This window comes from Dromiciops gliroides, chromosome 2 (genome assembly GCF_019393635.1).
Source record: "Dromiciops gliroides isolate mDroGli1 chromosome 2, mDroGli1.pri, whole genome shotgun sequence".
In the NCBI taxonomy this organism is placed as follows: Eukaryota; Metazoa; Chordata; class Mammalia; order Microbiotheria; family Microbiotheriidae; genus Dromiciops; species Dromiciops gliroides.
In genome coordinates, this window is record NC_057862.1 from 365,421,614 (window position 1) to 365,436,990 (window position 15,377).

At 36.2% G+C, this 15,377-nt stretch overlaps 1 protein-coding gene across 3 annotated transcripts in view; it reads left to right on the top strand.

Annotated features, from left to right (window-relative positions):
• The window catches only part of ZHX3 (zinc fingers and homeoboxes 3), a 229,786-nt gene that overhangs the window by 75,538 nt on the left and 138,871 nt on the right, over positions 1-15,377 (top strand). For all 3 annotated transcript variants that reach the window (XM_043990117.1, XM_043990118.1, XM_043990116.1), the window contains exon 2: positions 4,635-4,818. The gene's annotated coding sequence lies outside the window, so the exon portion shown is untranslated. The remainder of the gene's footprint in view (positions 1-4,634; positions 4,819-15,377) is intronic.

Consider the following 15,377-nt stretch of genomic DNA (forward strand, 5'->3'; position numbering starts at 1 on the left):
CTTGCACCTAATGTACAGAAATTCCATTATGAATAAAGAGTTCCATGTTTTAAAAAAAGAAAATAGATTAACAGTAGTAGGCAGAATATCATTGTACATTAATGATATATACATATACATACACATACTTGTGAAATATCCAGAAAATGGAGGTGGGAAAGCTAGTAGAGAATATTTGGAAAAAGATCAGTGGAAGAAAGTAATATTGTTATGGGAATATACTTCAAATCACATTGATAGGAGGAATTAGATGAGGAATTCAGGAAATAAATTACAAGCATGGCACAGAAGTATGCTATAATACTGTAATGATTGGAGTGACGCCACCTGCTGGAGTGTTACTGTAGGAAAGCTCCGCCATGAGGAGAAGGCATCTGAGGGCAAGCCATGCGGCTTTCCTTGGTGTCAGGAAGTGACGTTTGCTTGTGGGTACTGTCTTATAAAAGAGGCGAGGTTTGCTCTCCTAGCGCTCTTTCTGAAGGACCTGGGGGAGAGGAAGTAGAGACATTGGCTCCCTGAGATAGACAGCTGAATCTAGGCCTCTTTCTCTCTCTTCACCAAATTCTTATTCTCCTTAATAAATGCTTAAAAGTCTAAATTCTTGCTAATAATAAGCTTATAATTTATTGGTGACCACTCATTAGATATTTTAGACAGACTAGCTGGAATTTTAGCCCTTACAATACTGATAGGAGATCTCACTTATCTGAATATTTCGTGAGGTTCTTCAGCTAAAAGCAGAGTAGTTAACAAGAAAATGGAAAAAAGTGCAAAGGAAATTGCTTTACCTGGACCAATTTTGACCATCAGGGAGGGACTGACTGCTGAGGATGAAACAATGGGAATTTGGGGGGCGAGGGAGGGATCATGACCATTCTGTCTTGGAATTTGTGCTTCAGGAACAAAGAAAGATGAACATAATCTGATACGTCCCTTAGATCAGACTCGGTTTAAATCCCACCTCCTCTAAAAGGCCTTCCTAGTGCCTTACCTCTGGAATTACCTCCATTTATATTACTCATATTATAGATATACTATATCATCTATATCTAAAAAAAGATAACATATGTAGGTATATTCCTATAATATATAGATATGTCTATAGTTTAGATCTTATGTAATAATATATAGATAGAAAGATCTATAATATAGCATCTGAATATATAGATTTATAATATAGAGATCCATATATTATAGATTCTTTGCTTTATCCTTCCATGATTTAAAGAGATATATCTATGTTTAATACATAGGAGATGTGATATGATATCGCTATCTATGCTATACATAGATGATAAATAATATTACACACACACACATATACTTGTTCATTTCAGTTTTGTCCAATGCTTCAACCCTATTTGGAGTTTTCTTGGCAAAGATACTTCTTCAACTTATTTTACAGATGAGAAAACTGAGGCAAATAGGGTTAAGTTACTTGCCAAGGGCCACATAGCTAGTAAGTGTCTAAAGTCTGATTGGAAGTCACAGAGATGAGTCTTTCTGACTCCAGGCCACTGTGTCCCCCAGCTACTTTCTATCTATAAATATAGATATAGTATTAATGGAGGTAATTCCAGAGGAAGGCTCTGAGGTAGGGATGGAGGTAGGAAAGTATATGTGTGTGTGTGTGTGTGTGTGTGTGTGTGTGTGTGTGTGTGTGTGTGTTGTATGTCAGAGTTATTTGCTTATTGTCTCCATCATTAGAATGTGAGTACCTTGTGGGCAGAATTGGTGTTTTTAGCTTCCTTTTTTGCATCTCCAGTGATTAGCACATAGTATGCACTTAATGAACGCTGAGTGATAGATTTGGGGACTATGTATTTCAATTATTTCAAAGAAAGAATAAGTCAAATCCCATGGTCTACAATTCCATTGGGCAAGTCATACTAAAAAGAATGGGAAACTCTCCCGGATAAAATTCTGAAGACACAAAGGGAAACCTTTCCAGTGACAAAGGACAGGAGCTATCTAAAATAGACCTGGGTAGATAGATGCACAGTTCAAATTTAAGCTCCTTGGTCAACTTATAATTTAAAAGACATACACAGAGCAAAATGGAGGACGACTAAAAAAACATGGCAGAAAAAATGGAAAGTAAGAAAAGAAAGATATTAAAGAAAATATTTTTAAACACCCAAATAAGATAAAAGATCAAAATGGGAACACAGACAAGCAAGACAGTGTTGTTACTCCACTATAGTATTGTAGTATTTAAAACAGTACTGTGGTTCAGGATTTATACTATAGTATTAAAATTTAACAACATAATTTAAGAAATTCTGTAAATTAGATAGTCATGATTTCAGAACCACTTTTCTTTATATATTCTTTGTATAGGAAATGCTCATGTTTGTTGATGTTTTGTAAAATTCACAATAAAAATATTTTTATGAGTGCTTTGGGAATATTTAGAAAGGGAAGTGGTAATTACTAAGAGTCAACATGTTTTCATCAAGTGTTATACTAGAATAATTTAATTGTACATGTATAACCTATATCTTATTGCTTACCACCTCTGGAAAGGGAAAAGGGAGGGAGGAAGGAGGGATAAAAAAATGGAACCCAAAACTATAAAAAAAAATATTTATTTCTTTAAGAAATAAATATGAATTTTGCATTTGTGTACAAAATGGGCTATTTGGAGAGACAGGATTGCAAAAGACTAATTAATTAGGAGGCTATTGCAATAGTTCAAGTAAGGGTATAGAAAGAAGGTAATTATACAGGAGATGTTGTGAAGATCGTAGTGACAAGACTTGGCAAATTTAAGTTAGGTGACCAACTCTTGGTTAAGTTTTAGAGGTCAGGTACAGATTGGATTAGATGGAGTTCCCTCCCATTTTTACAGATTCTTTTGAGGTTATGACTTAGAACTAATTTCACAAAAGACAAGAACACAAAATATTCCTATGTAGCTGAAGGCCTCCCGTTGGTGACAAAGTTATGAGAAAAGCCTCTTAGCATTTGGCCTTGCTACCCATAAAATAGTCTCCCTTTGGGTTAGCATAGCCATAGAATTCATTATTCTTTTTTAACTTTCTAATTATAAAAGTATTTTATTTTCCAGTTACACATAGAGATAGGTTTTCAACATTTGTTTTATGAGATTTCTAGTTTGAAAAGACTGCAAGTAACCCTGATATAGGTTATATATGTACAATCACATTAATATATTTCTGCATTAGTCATGCTGTGAAAGAAGAATCAGAGAAAAAGGGAAAAAACCTCAAAAAAGAAAAACAACATCACCAAAAACAAAAGAAATAGTATGGTTCAATCTGCATCCATATTCCACAATTCTTTTTTTCTGGATTTGGAGAGCATTTTTCATTATGAATCCTTTGGAACTGTCTTGTACCGTTGTATTGCTGAGAAGAATCAAGTCTATCACAGTTGATCAACACATAATGTTGATGATACTGTGTACAATGTTCTCTTGGTTCTGCTCATCTCACTCAGCATCAGTTCATGCAAGTCGTTCCAGGTTTCTCTAAAATCTGCCTGCTCATTGTTTCTTACAGCACAATAATATTCCATTACATTCAGATACCACAACTTGTTCAGCTATTCCCCAATTGATGGGCAACCCCTCAATTTCCAATTCCTTGCCACCACAAAAAGAGCAGCTATAAATATTTTTGTACATGTGGGTCCTTTTCCCTTTAAAATTCATTATTCTTAAGGCTTCCCAGTTCCATATTCATAACCCCTCCATTCTCTCTCTCTCTCTCTCTCTTTTTTTTTTTTTGGCAAGGCAATTGGGGTTAAGTGACTTGCCCAGGGTCACACAGCTAGTGTTAAGTGTCTGAGGCCTGATTTGAACTCAGATCCTCCTGACCCCAGGGCCGGTGCTCTATCCACTGCGCCACCTAGCTGCCCCCCCCCCATTCTCTTAAATTGAAGTCTTGTCCCCTTCCACTTAATCCAATATTTATATTTCTTTTTTCCTCTTCAAAAGGGAATTGCCAGGTAGGGGCCACCCTTTGACTTTCCGATATCTTGGTGTTCTTTTCAGTTGCATTATTTTCATTCATTGAAAATAGTCACAGCCAGGATATCCCAAGATATACCTCCACTTGTCCATTCAGCATGTAGATTTAAAACTATATTTAGGAAACAAAGGGCTACCTCACTTTCACCATACTGACTATTTGACTAATTTTCAAAGTTTTGGCCAACGGTATAGATCCTAGAAACAAAGAGTATGAAGCCTTAGTTAAAAACGATGTACATATTGCTAGAAAACTTAGATGAGATGCATTCATTTACTTCTTATCTCATAGGGAACCTTATTTTCTTACAAAAAAAAATGGAAGACTGTATACCTGCATATATTAACATGTGCTCAATTAACCACCACTAAAGACATACCTGGGGATATAGGTCTTTAAGCCACCTGATGGTTTTCCTTACTAGTTTTTTGATAACTCCATGGTCTAGACTTAACTTTCGCTCAAAGAGAATGTATAGAAAAACACACTTCAGATTAGAGACATTTCAGATAAAGAACACTATGCCTTTGGCACACTACATAGCAACCTGGTGACTTTTCAAACACTTTAATGCTCAAAGAATTCTTTGTCATTTCATGGTTACTTATTTGATATTTGCTCTTTTTTCCTTTCATCCAGAACACACCCAGTATGTGTGAGCAGTTCTGTAGAGTCTCCAGGAATGCTGACTATTTACCAAGCCAGAGAAATGCACCTTTGACTGTAAGACTGTTAAATTCCTGGACTAGCTATCTTCCCTGAAGGACTTCAAATGGATCTTTACAAGTTATCTACAGTGATAGACTAAGAATGACCTACCAAGGTATGTAAGCTGTTAGCAGTTCATGGAGTTTTCTAACTTGACATCGAATTTTATTAGCAGCTATTACTAAATTGTGGCACATTTCATGACATTATTTAATAAACATGCTGATTTTTAATGGACTTTGGTTACCTGAGCAGCTTTTACATCATTCAAGGCAGCATAAACTTTCTAGTGGGTTAATTTGGGGGGGGGGGCGGGGCAATGGGGGTTAAGTGACTTGCCCAGGGTCACACAGCTAGTAAGTGTCAAGTGTCTGAGGCCAGATTTGAACTCAGGTACTCCTGAATCCAGGGCCAGTGCTTTTATCCACTGTGCCACCTAGCTGCCCCAACAGCATAAACTTTTATCCGTAATTTGTTCAGTCCCTCAAATTAGTACAGCTCCTTCTATTCTCCATGTTTGTAGGTACCCCACTGCAAGGCCCCACTTGACAGTTGGGTAATTGCCTGCATGTAATAATTCAAGACAACCTGAACAAGTTGTTCAAAATAACCATGCAAAGTTAGAAAAAAGATAGGTTTGCCATTGCTAAATGGATGTCTAGCTCTCTTCTGAATGCCATTTACCACTCTGTAAAATTTGACCAGTGATAACCAAACATTTTTTTCATTATCCAGTAAATTTACTGAATTACATTCAAGTTTTACACTTCCTTACTCAAGTCATTTGGTGTTCTGTCATCTTCCTCAAATTCTATCTACAAAAATCCTTTTCTCAATTTAATGCCACAAACATACATCAAAATAACTACCTATGTTCAATACTTAGACTACTTAGTACTCTGCTAGTTAATGCCTCTGGGTCTGTTCCCTTCTTCCACTTTAAAACAGGCTCACCTTTCTGGAACTACTCTCCTCTTTGGAGTAAAACCTCTTCTTTCCAGTTCTTTCAGAAGCTCCTTTATATATTTTTCTCTGGAGAATCCCCTTCAGCACCCAATTTTCCTCCCTCCATTTCTTCCTCTTCCTGCCACCCTGATCTTGTTTTCTTTCTGTAAGAGGGTTTCCCTTTAGAGCTAGACTATTCCATCTGAATTCTCCCTATGTACTAAACCAATCCCATGCAATCAACATTTAAGTGCCTTTGAGTGCCAGGTTCTGTGGTAAGGCCTGGGGGATAAAATTGATTTTTTTAAAAGGAAAAGTCCTTACTACCCTCAAGGAGCTTACAGTCTAAAGGGGGAAAACAACACACAAAGAGAAGCCAGGAAAGTGGAGGGTAAGTGGGGGCACTCTGGTAATCTTATTCCATGGAGTTGAAAGCTCTAGATGGTATCAAATAGATAGCACATACTGACTTAGAAAATCACAATTTAGAACTAATCCAGCCATTCTGGAGAGCAATTTGGAACTATTCCCAAAGGGGCTATAAAACTCTGTGTACCCTTTAATCCGTCATATACTGCTAGATAGATCTGTATCCAAAGAGATTTCTTAAAATGGGGGAGGTGGCAAAAATATTTATGGCAGTTCTTTTTGTGGTGGGCAAGAAGTGGAAATCAAGGGGATGCCCATCAATTGGGGAATGGCTGAACAAGCTGTGGTATATTATTGAGATGGAATATTATTGTGCTATAAGAAATGACAAGCAGGATGATTCAGAAGAATCTGGAAAGACTTAATGAACTGATGCAAAGTGAAGTGAGCAGAATAAGGAGAATGTTGTACACAGTAATAACAATACTGTATAATGAAGAACCTGTGAATGACTTAGCTATTCTCAGAAGTACAGTCGCAAAGGACTCATGATGAAAAATGCTATCCACCTGCAGAGAAAGAATTGATATTGTCTGAATACAAACTGAAGCATACGCTTTTCTTTCCTTCTTTCTTTTTCTTTTTTGTTCACGTCTTCTTGCATAAATGAATAATAGGAAATGTTTTATTGATTTTACATGGTATAACCTATATCAGATTGCTTACCATCTCAGAGAGGTAGGGAAGGATAGAACTTGGAACTCAACTTTATTTTAAAATGTAAAAAAATTGGTTTTAACATGTAATTGGGAGAAAATAAAATATTTTTTTAAAAATTACAATTTAACATCATCTGTGCTATTGTTCATTTGTTTCAGCTGTGTCTGACACTTTGTGACCCCTCATCTGGGTTTTCTTGGCAAAGATACAGTCTGTCCAATTCTTTGTGACTCCATTTGGGGTTTTCTTGGCAAAGCTCCAGGAGTGGTTTGCCATTTCCTTTCTCCAACACATTTTACAGATGAGGAAGCTGAAGCAAACAGAGTTAAGTGACCTTACTCAAGGTCACATAGCTAGTAAGTGTCCAAGGGCAGATTTGAACTTAGGAAAAATGAGTCTTCCCGACTTCAGACAAGGCACTCTGTCTACTGTGCCACCTACTTGCCTAAATCTGTGAAATATTCTTTATTTTGTTTAAAATTTCCTATTATATTTTAATCTTATTTTCGGCTACACTTTGAAGTTTTACAGGCAGCAAGTTTGACACCTCTGTACTAGAGGACTCTAATAAAGTTAATCAGTCTAGTCAATCTCTTCACATGGTTGCATGTTGTTAAATGATTTAACAACTTGGAATTTGGAAAGAAACAGATTTTCTATTCAATGTATGAAAGAAATTTAACTGTACACGTAGCATATAGTTGCTAAACAGATCTCTCCACAATTTCCAAATCTTTATGTTCAACCCTAAACTCTCACAGAAGCTAGTATAATAGTTTCAACTGTTTTTTTGATATTTCAACTTAGATATTCTTCATTGGCTCAAATTAAACATCTCTAAAAACAAATTCCTTGTTTTCCTCTCTGCTACCCTTATCCTCCGCCAAAGTTAACTTTGTTATATGTGTTGATTCTTCAGTTTCAAATTTTGGCATTGACTTTTACCTTCTCACACTTCCCTATGATAGCTCTTAATATATCTGAAGAGTTCTGTCATCTTCCTGCTAAATGGTCCCAAGTTCTTTCAGTCATTCTCTTATGACATGGTTTTTAGACTTACATCCTATTCATCTTCCAGAATAACCTACAATTTATCAATGACTCTCTTAAAATGTAATGCCTAAAATATAACAAAAAATAAAATACCGGGATGTTGGAGGGGATGTGGGAAAACTGGGATAGAATCCACTATTGATGAAGTTGTGAACTGATCCAACCATTCTGGAGAGCAATTTGGAACTATGCCCAATGGGCTATAGAATGTGCATACCCTTTGAACCAGCAGTACCACTGCTAGGTTTATATCCCCCAAAAGAGAAAAAGACCTATTTGTACAAAATATTTATGGCAGCTCTTTTTTTTTTTGGTGGCTAAGATTGGAAATCAAGGGGATGCCCATCAATTGGGGAATGGCTAAAACAAACTGTGGTATATGATTTTGATGGAATATTATTGGGCTATAAGAAATAACAAGCAGGATAATTTCAGAAAGGCCCGGAAAGAACTTGTATGAACTTATGTATGGTGAAGTGAGTAGAACCAGGAGAACATTGACACAATGATAGCAATATGTTTTGATGAAGAACTGTGAAAGACTATACAATGATCTAAGACAATCCCAAAGGACTATTAATAAAACTTATTATGCACCTCCAAAGAAAGAACTAATATTTATTTAAAAACAGATGGAAGGGGGCAGCTAGGTGGCACAGTGGATAAAGCACCAGCCCTAGATTCAGGAGGACCTGAGTTCAAATCTGGTCTCAGACACCAGACACTGGGTCTGTGACCGTGGCAAGTCACTTAACCCTCAATGCCCCAGAAAAAAAAAAAGAAAAAGAAAAAAAACAGATGGAAGCATGCTATTTTTTCACTTTCTCATATTTTTTCTTTTATCCAAGTTTTCTTGTACAAAATTACTAATATGGTAATGTTTTACATAATTGCACATGTATAACCCACATCTTATTGCTTATTGCCTCAGGGAGGAAAGAAGGGATGAAATTTGGAACTCAAAACTATAATAAAGAATAAAGGGACAATTCATTAAAAGTTTTTAAAATAAAAATATATATCCTTAAGATTTGGGTATGACCAGTGGAGAATTCAATGGAACTATTACTTCCCTTGTTCTAGATCAAAGCTTTTAAAACTGTGGGTTGCCCGCCCCATATGGGATCGTGTAACTGAATGCGAGGGTTGTGAAAAATTTGGCAGTAAATTTTATTTGGTATACTTAATTCTATATACCTATATAACCAGGGTCCCATAAAAGTTTCTTGGGTTGAAAAGGGGGTTGAAAGTGGAAAAAAGATAAGAAGCCCTGCTCTAGATAATAAACTTCTGTTATCATAGCATAATATAACATTAGTTTTATCATCATCCACATCACACTGTTGGCTAGATCTCAGTTTTAGAAAAATATTTGAATCTCCAGTAATATCCATGTGGGCTGCATAGTAGCTTTTTTTTTTTTAAGGCTACTACCTGGTTTTTTTTTTTAAGGCTACTACCTGTTTTGAATATTTGCTATAGCAATCTACTTTCTTTTCCACAGCAATCTTGGAAGCTTTGTTTTTAATGAGCTCCATAAGATGGAAAGCACTTGCAATGTGAAATATCTCCTTAGAAAAATGGCTCACCTGGAAAATAGATTCAGGAGAGATAATTTGAAAATTATTGGACTACCTGAAAACCATGATCAAGGAAAGAGCTTATTGGTCTTGATTTCTCAGAAAAATCATTAGCTTTCTAATTACTCAATCCTCATTTTTAAGCAGTGATTTTCTTAGAGCTTTTGTACCTCCTTTTCCATTTGGCCAATTTGGCTTTTCAAGCTGTTGACTTTTTTTTCATAACCCTCCTGCATCACTCTAATTCTTTTTCTATTTTTTCCTCTACCTCTCTTACTTTTCCCTCTACCTCTCTTACTTTACTTCAAAGTCCTTTTTGAGTGCTTCCATGGCTTGAGACCAATTCATATTTTCTTTGGAAGCTTTGGATGTAGACGCTTTTGACTTTGTTATCTACTTCTGAGGGTGTATTTTGATCTAAACCTTTTCACCAAAGAAACTTTTGATGGTCCACAGCTTTTTCTGCCTGCTCATTATCCTAGCCTATTTCTTGGTGTTTAATTCCTCCTTAAAGTGGGACACTGCTTCCAGGACTCACTGTCCCAAGCTTCAGGGCACCCCAGGTGGTACAATTTAAGAAGAGGCACATTCTCAGTTTGCCTGGCCTGTAAGTAACCACAAGCCTGCTTACTCTTTAATGTGGGAAGCAGAAATCTGATTCACTGAGTTGTAGCTTGGTATGCCTGTGCCCCTCCCACACTGGGCCACTGCCACTTGAGCCTGCTTCCTGGTTCAGAACATGGGCGCTCTACCTCAGCTCCAGCAGAGACCCCTGCTATCACCTTCCGGCCAACCACCGGATCCCCATATCAGTCCATGAGCTGAGTTCCAGAAGTAGCCACTGACACTGATGATTCCAAGGCTCTGGAGGCACGACCTGCTTGGGGCTGGATCTGTGTGGCAGGCTCCTCTCTCAGCCAGGTACAGCAGACCTTCCTTGCCGCCCTTTTAAGCTACCTTTGACTGGAAAATGATCTCACTCTGTTCTTTTGTGGGTTCTGCTGCTCCAAGAATTGTGTTATGGCATTGTTTGAAAGTATTTCTCCCACTCCACTTTAAAAAAATTCCCCGCAACTAATATGCAAAGTCAAGCAAAAACAATTTGTTCCAGTGTCTATACTTAAAAATTATTTTTCGGGGCAGCTAGGTGGCACAGTGGATAGAGCACCGGCCCTGGAGTCAGGAGTACCTGGGTTCAAATCCGGCCTCAGACACTTAACACTTACTAGCTGTGTGACCCTGGGCAAGTCACTTAACCCCAATTGCCTCACTTAAAAAAAAAATTATTTTTCTCATTTTGCACACTGAATACATTTCCTCTCTTTCAAGGGGTAGAGAGCATACTTTATTATTGGTCCTCTGGAATCCTGACTGGTCATGTCATTGATCATTGTTCTTTCAGCTTTCAAAGTTTGTCTTAACAGTATTGTTTGTTATCTTATAAATTATTCTCCTGGTTCTGCTCACTTTACTCAGAATCAATTCATACAAGCCTTTTTATGTCTCTTTGAAATTTATTTTCTTATTTCTTACAGGACAATAGTATCCCATTATATTTATATACCATGAATTGCTCAACCATTCCCCAACTGATAGGCATCCTCTCAGTTTCCAGGGGTTTGTTTTCACTACAAAAAGAGCAGCTGTAAATATTTTTGTATGTATGAGTTCTTTGCCACATTCCCTGATCTCTTTAAGGTAGTGGCCTAGCAATAGTATAGCTGGATCAAAGAGCATGTTCTGTTGCTTATTTTTTTATGTATAATTCCAAATTGCTTTCCATTTTACAGAAATTTAAGAAAACTGAGCTCCAAAGAGGTTAAGTGACTTCCCCAAAATTGCCCTGCCAGTTCTTTATGAGAGGACAGAAACTTTAAACCAAATCTTCTGATTCCCAGTCTAGTTCACTTTACCTTATTTCATGCTACCTTCAGGCCTAATGAGAGGTAGTGTAATACAATAAATAAAACTCTGTGATTAGGGACATGTTATTAAACCTTTTGTGCCTCAGTTTCCTTATCTGTAAAATGGGAATAATACCCATAGTATCTACCTAAGGCTTAAAGAAGATAATGTTTGTTATGAAAAATGTATGGAAAGTGCTTAACAAATTTTTAAGTGCTATACAAACATCTGGTTGTTGTTTCTAATGCCACAGGAACCTCATAACTGGTCTTCCTGTCTTCTCTTTCTTTCTTAATGTATATTATTAAGAATGGTGGGCCGGGGCAGCTAGGTGGCACAGTGGATAAATCACCGGTCCTGGATTCAGGAGTACCTGAGTTCAAATCCGGCCTCAGACACTTGACACTTACTAGCTGTGTGACCCTGGGCAAGTCACTTAATCCCCATTGCCCCACAAAAACAAAAACAAAAACAAAAGAATGGTGGGCCTAAATGTGCATGGTACTGTGCTTCAGGTAGACTAGCCTCTTTATTCTCTCCTGAACATAACATGATTGTTTTCTGTGACTTTACTTATGCTGTTGCCCCTGCCTAAAATTCTTTTACCTCTTTTTTATACTTATCTAAATAATATGAGGAAGCTTTTTAAAACACAAAATTAATACAGCTAGTATCTGAAAAGATAGGGATAGAGAAAAAATCTTTGAATTAAATTAATTCTGATTTTAAAAGGTCCAGTATTCAAAATCGAAAGGAAATTTACCTCAGTAGGTCAAAGGATATGGATAAACAATCTTTAAAAGAAAAAAAAACTACTAATAGCCACCTGAAAAAATGTTCAAAATCACTAATAATCAGAGACATGTAATTTAGAACACCCTATATGTATTAAACTAGCGTGATGTATTCAGGCTGGATGACTACTTGTCAAATATATGGTAAAGAAGATGGGATGGATGGGTTTAGGAGATTGCACTAGAATAGCTTAATACTCTCTTCTAGTTCTAGGATTATTTGAATATTTCTTCAATGTAATGTCGTTCTTAAAACTTATATATTCTCAGTCTTTCAGTTGATTTAAGGATCCATTGAGAGAACATACTTAGTTAATTCTGGATCCATCCTTTATAGTGAGCATTTTCTTCTAAATATAAGTTTAATAGGAAAATGTTGATATATAGAAATAGTATTAGTAAGCTTTATGCATAATCCTTAACAACAAGCAATTTTAGAGTATCTGATGCATATAGAATACTTTCCTAAACACAAGGGATATAGAGCCATGCATATGGATCCCTTCCTAAGTTTACAAATAATCTAGAAGAACCAAAACATAAGAATTTTCTAACTCCAGATAATTGACAAATGAATATTGTAGATAGTGCTTTTAGAAGGAGTAGAGAGAAGGGAATCAACAATGTGGAAATTTTTGATACAGTTTCCATAGTACTGTCAGTGTAGGGTGTATATAAATAGCCCTACACTGACAGTACTATGGAAGCCGTATCAAAACTTTCCACATTGTTGATTCTTCTTGTCATGGAAGTCCACTAGAAGCTTAGGTGATGTTCTCACATAGTTTTGGCCCTACATCCAAATCTATGATAGGGACAGTTTTTGGAATCAAAGGAATAGAAAGCAGCATGCTTCTTCATTTTATAGATCAAATCACTTTATAGTGACTACACTGTTACAGCCAAAGTCCATTATACCAAAAATATTTTCATGTTCTAGCTGATGACTCACAGTAATACTAATAATATTGCTTAATGAACCAGGTGATAATAAAATACCCTATAATTCAGGATAAAGACTATTTTCTTAGGTCTAAGCTAATGCAATCATACAATATATTGAAAATATCTACCCATGATTGTGTTTTTTAAAGAGTAGTGCACATTTCCTATTTCACTCTGTAAGTTTAAACAGGTTTGAAGTTCTAGCCACTGTCAAAATGGTCTTATGTATAGAGGTAATTTAACTCAAATCCACCTTTAAAAATAAATAAATTACTTTAAAGATATAAAACTCTATAGAAGAACTTGGAAGAAAAAGATTCATTTCTTGCCAGGTAATTTTGTTAACTCTCCCCACCCCTATCCCCCCCTCCCCCCGCCTCCGCCAACTAAATTTTTCACTATCTTTGCTAATTCAGTGATTTCACATTTGACATAGTAATTGCTTCCATGGAGATGAACTGTATCATTCCTTTACTTTGAATTGTACCAACAGTGAAAGCAGCAAGTAAGCAACCTGACAGAGTTTTATTTAAAAAGTCATGCTTTCTGGTAACCAAACCACTAGATGGCTTAGGGAAGTTTAGTGCAATAAAATACTTTATTTTTTAATCTCCAGATAATTTTTTCAAGGTTATTTCTTGGCATTACTTTATGTTTTGTCTTTCAAATGTCAGTGTATCATTTTTTGATCTTTATCTTTGTGCCTTTCTACTTGATCTAATCACATTTGGAGTGAGGGGAGGTAGAACAAAAACTGGCAGCCATTGTTAATTTAGAATCATATTTTAATGAGGGTTAAGTGACTTGCCCAGGGTCACATAGCTAGTAAGTTAGTGTCAAGTGTCTGAAATCGGATTTGAACTCAGGTCTTCCTGAATCCAGGGTCGCTGTTTTATCCACTGTGCCACCTAGCTGCCCCCACCAATATTCTCTCGACACTATTTGGTTACAAATTATGGAATGCCACAATTCCAAAGAAATGAAATTGTGGTGGTTTAAGGAGCAATAGAGATGTATGGAGGGTATGGTATAAGCAGGAAACAGTATATAATGGGTGATCCAACGGTTATATAATCTGAAAAGGAAGTAGATAATTGTATGCTGTGAGAGCAAGAGATACCAAATAGACAGCCCAAATGCTACACTGTTATGAATGAAGTAGTAAAAGACTTAGAAGAATACTTTGAACATATTGAGTATACCCCTATGCAATATTTATTAGAGGACATGGATAGGAAAGAGTCACAGAGGATAAGAATGTATGGATGAGCCAGCATTACACAGTTTGAGTAAGTATTAATATTGATGAGGTTATAGATACCTGAAGTATTTTTTTTGCCAGTGTAAGATCAACCAGAAAATGGTAAGGATTGTTTTAGAAAACAATTAGTTTTAGGACACCGTTTCATGAGGTTTTTAAGTTCAACTACTCTCAAGTATTTTTTTACTTTTAGCGAATAGTATTTGGTATTTTAAAATTTAATTTTTATTAATATCATTTGTTTTACATTACCTACATTTCTTACTCTATCTCTTGCTTCACCCTGTCCCCAAGAACCACTCCTTAAACCAAAGAACTGAAAAAGCAGAAGAAAAATAAGAAGTTCTACCAAACAAAAAGTCTGGTGTTATAGGCAATATTTCATTGCATATAAAGTGGAATCTCTGGGTCAGTGGACATGCACATTTGAGTTACTTTCTTTGCATAATTTCCATTTGCTTTCTAAATAGTCAGAACAGAAAACAGCTCCAGCAATTTATTAATGTGCCCATCTTCCCACAACTCCTCCAGCATTGACTATTCCTATTTTTTGTCATCTTTGTTCTTTTGTTGGGTGTGGGGTTAAAATTCAAGGTTGTTTTGATCTGCATTTCTCTGATTGTTAGTTATTTAGAATATTCTCTCCTGTGGTGCTTAGTAATCAATTTGTTATCTCCTTTTGATAATAGCAATAAGAACTGGTTTTATTTCTTCATTTGCCTTTATTTTTACTTTCAAGACTTTGGAAGTAGAGAATGAAGAATTAGGCCATGTATATTGTATAGTAGCTGCTATTACCACCATTACTAGAGGGCTATCTGACTTTCTTTGTCCCCCCCAGATGATCTAATATTAGAAGAGCAAGAAATCAATGACCGGCCTATACCCTAAAGCCATTCTTTATGGGACATTTTCATACAAGTCTCAGACTTCAGAGGATTATGGAGGATTGTAATAATTCATTGTATTTCATCTGACTTTTTGGCTGTTTCCAAGAAACTCAATATACTCTGTTCATCCTTCTTGAGGCAGGTGTAGCTATAGTTTTGCATATGGAATAATGAACCATATTCCTAATCCTTATATTCACACTTGAAACAGT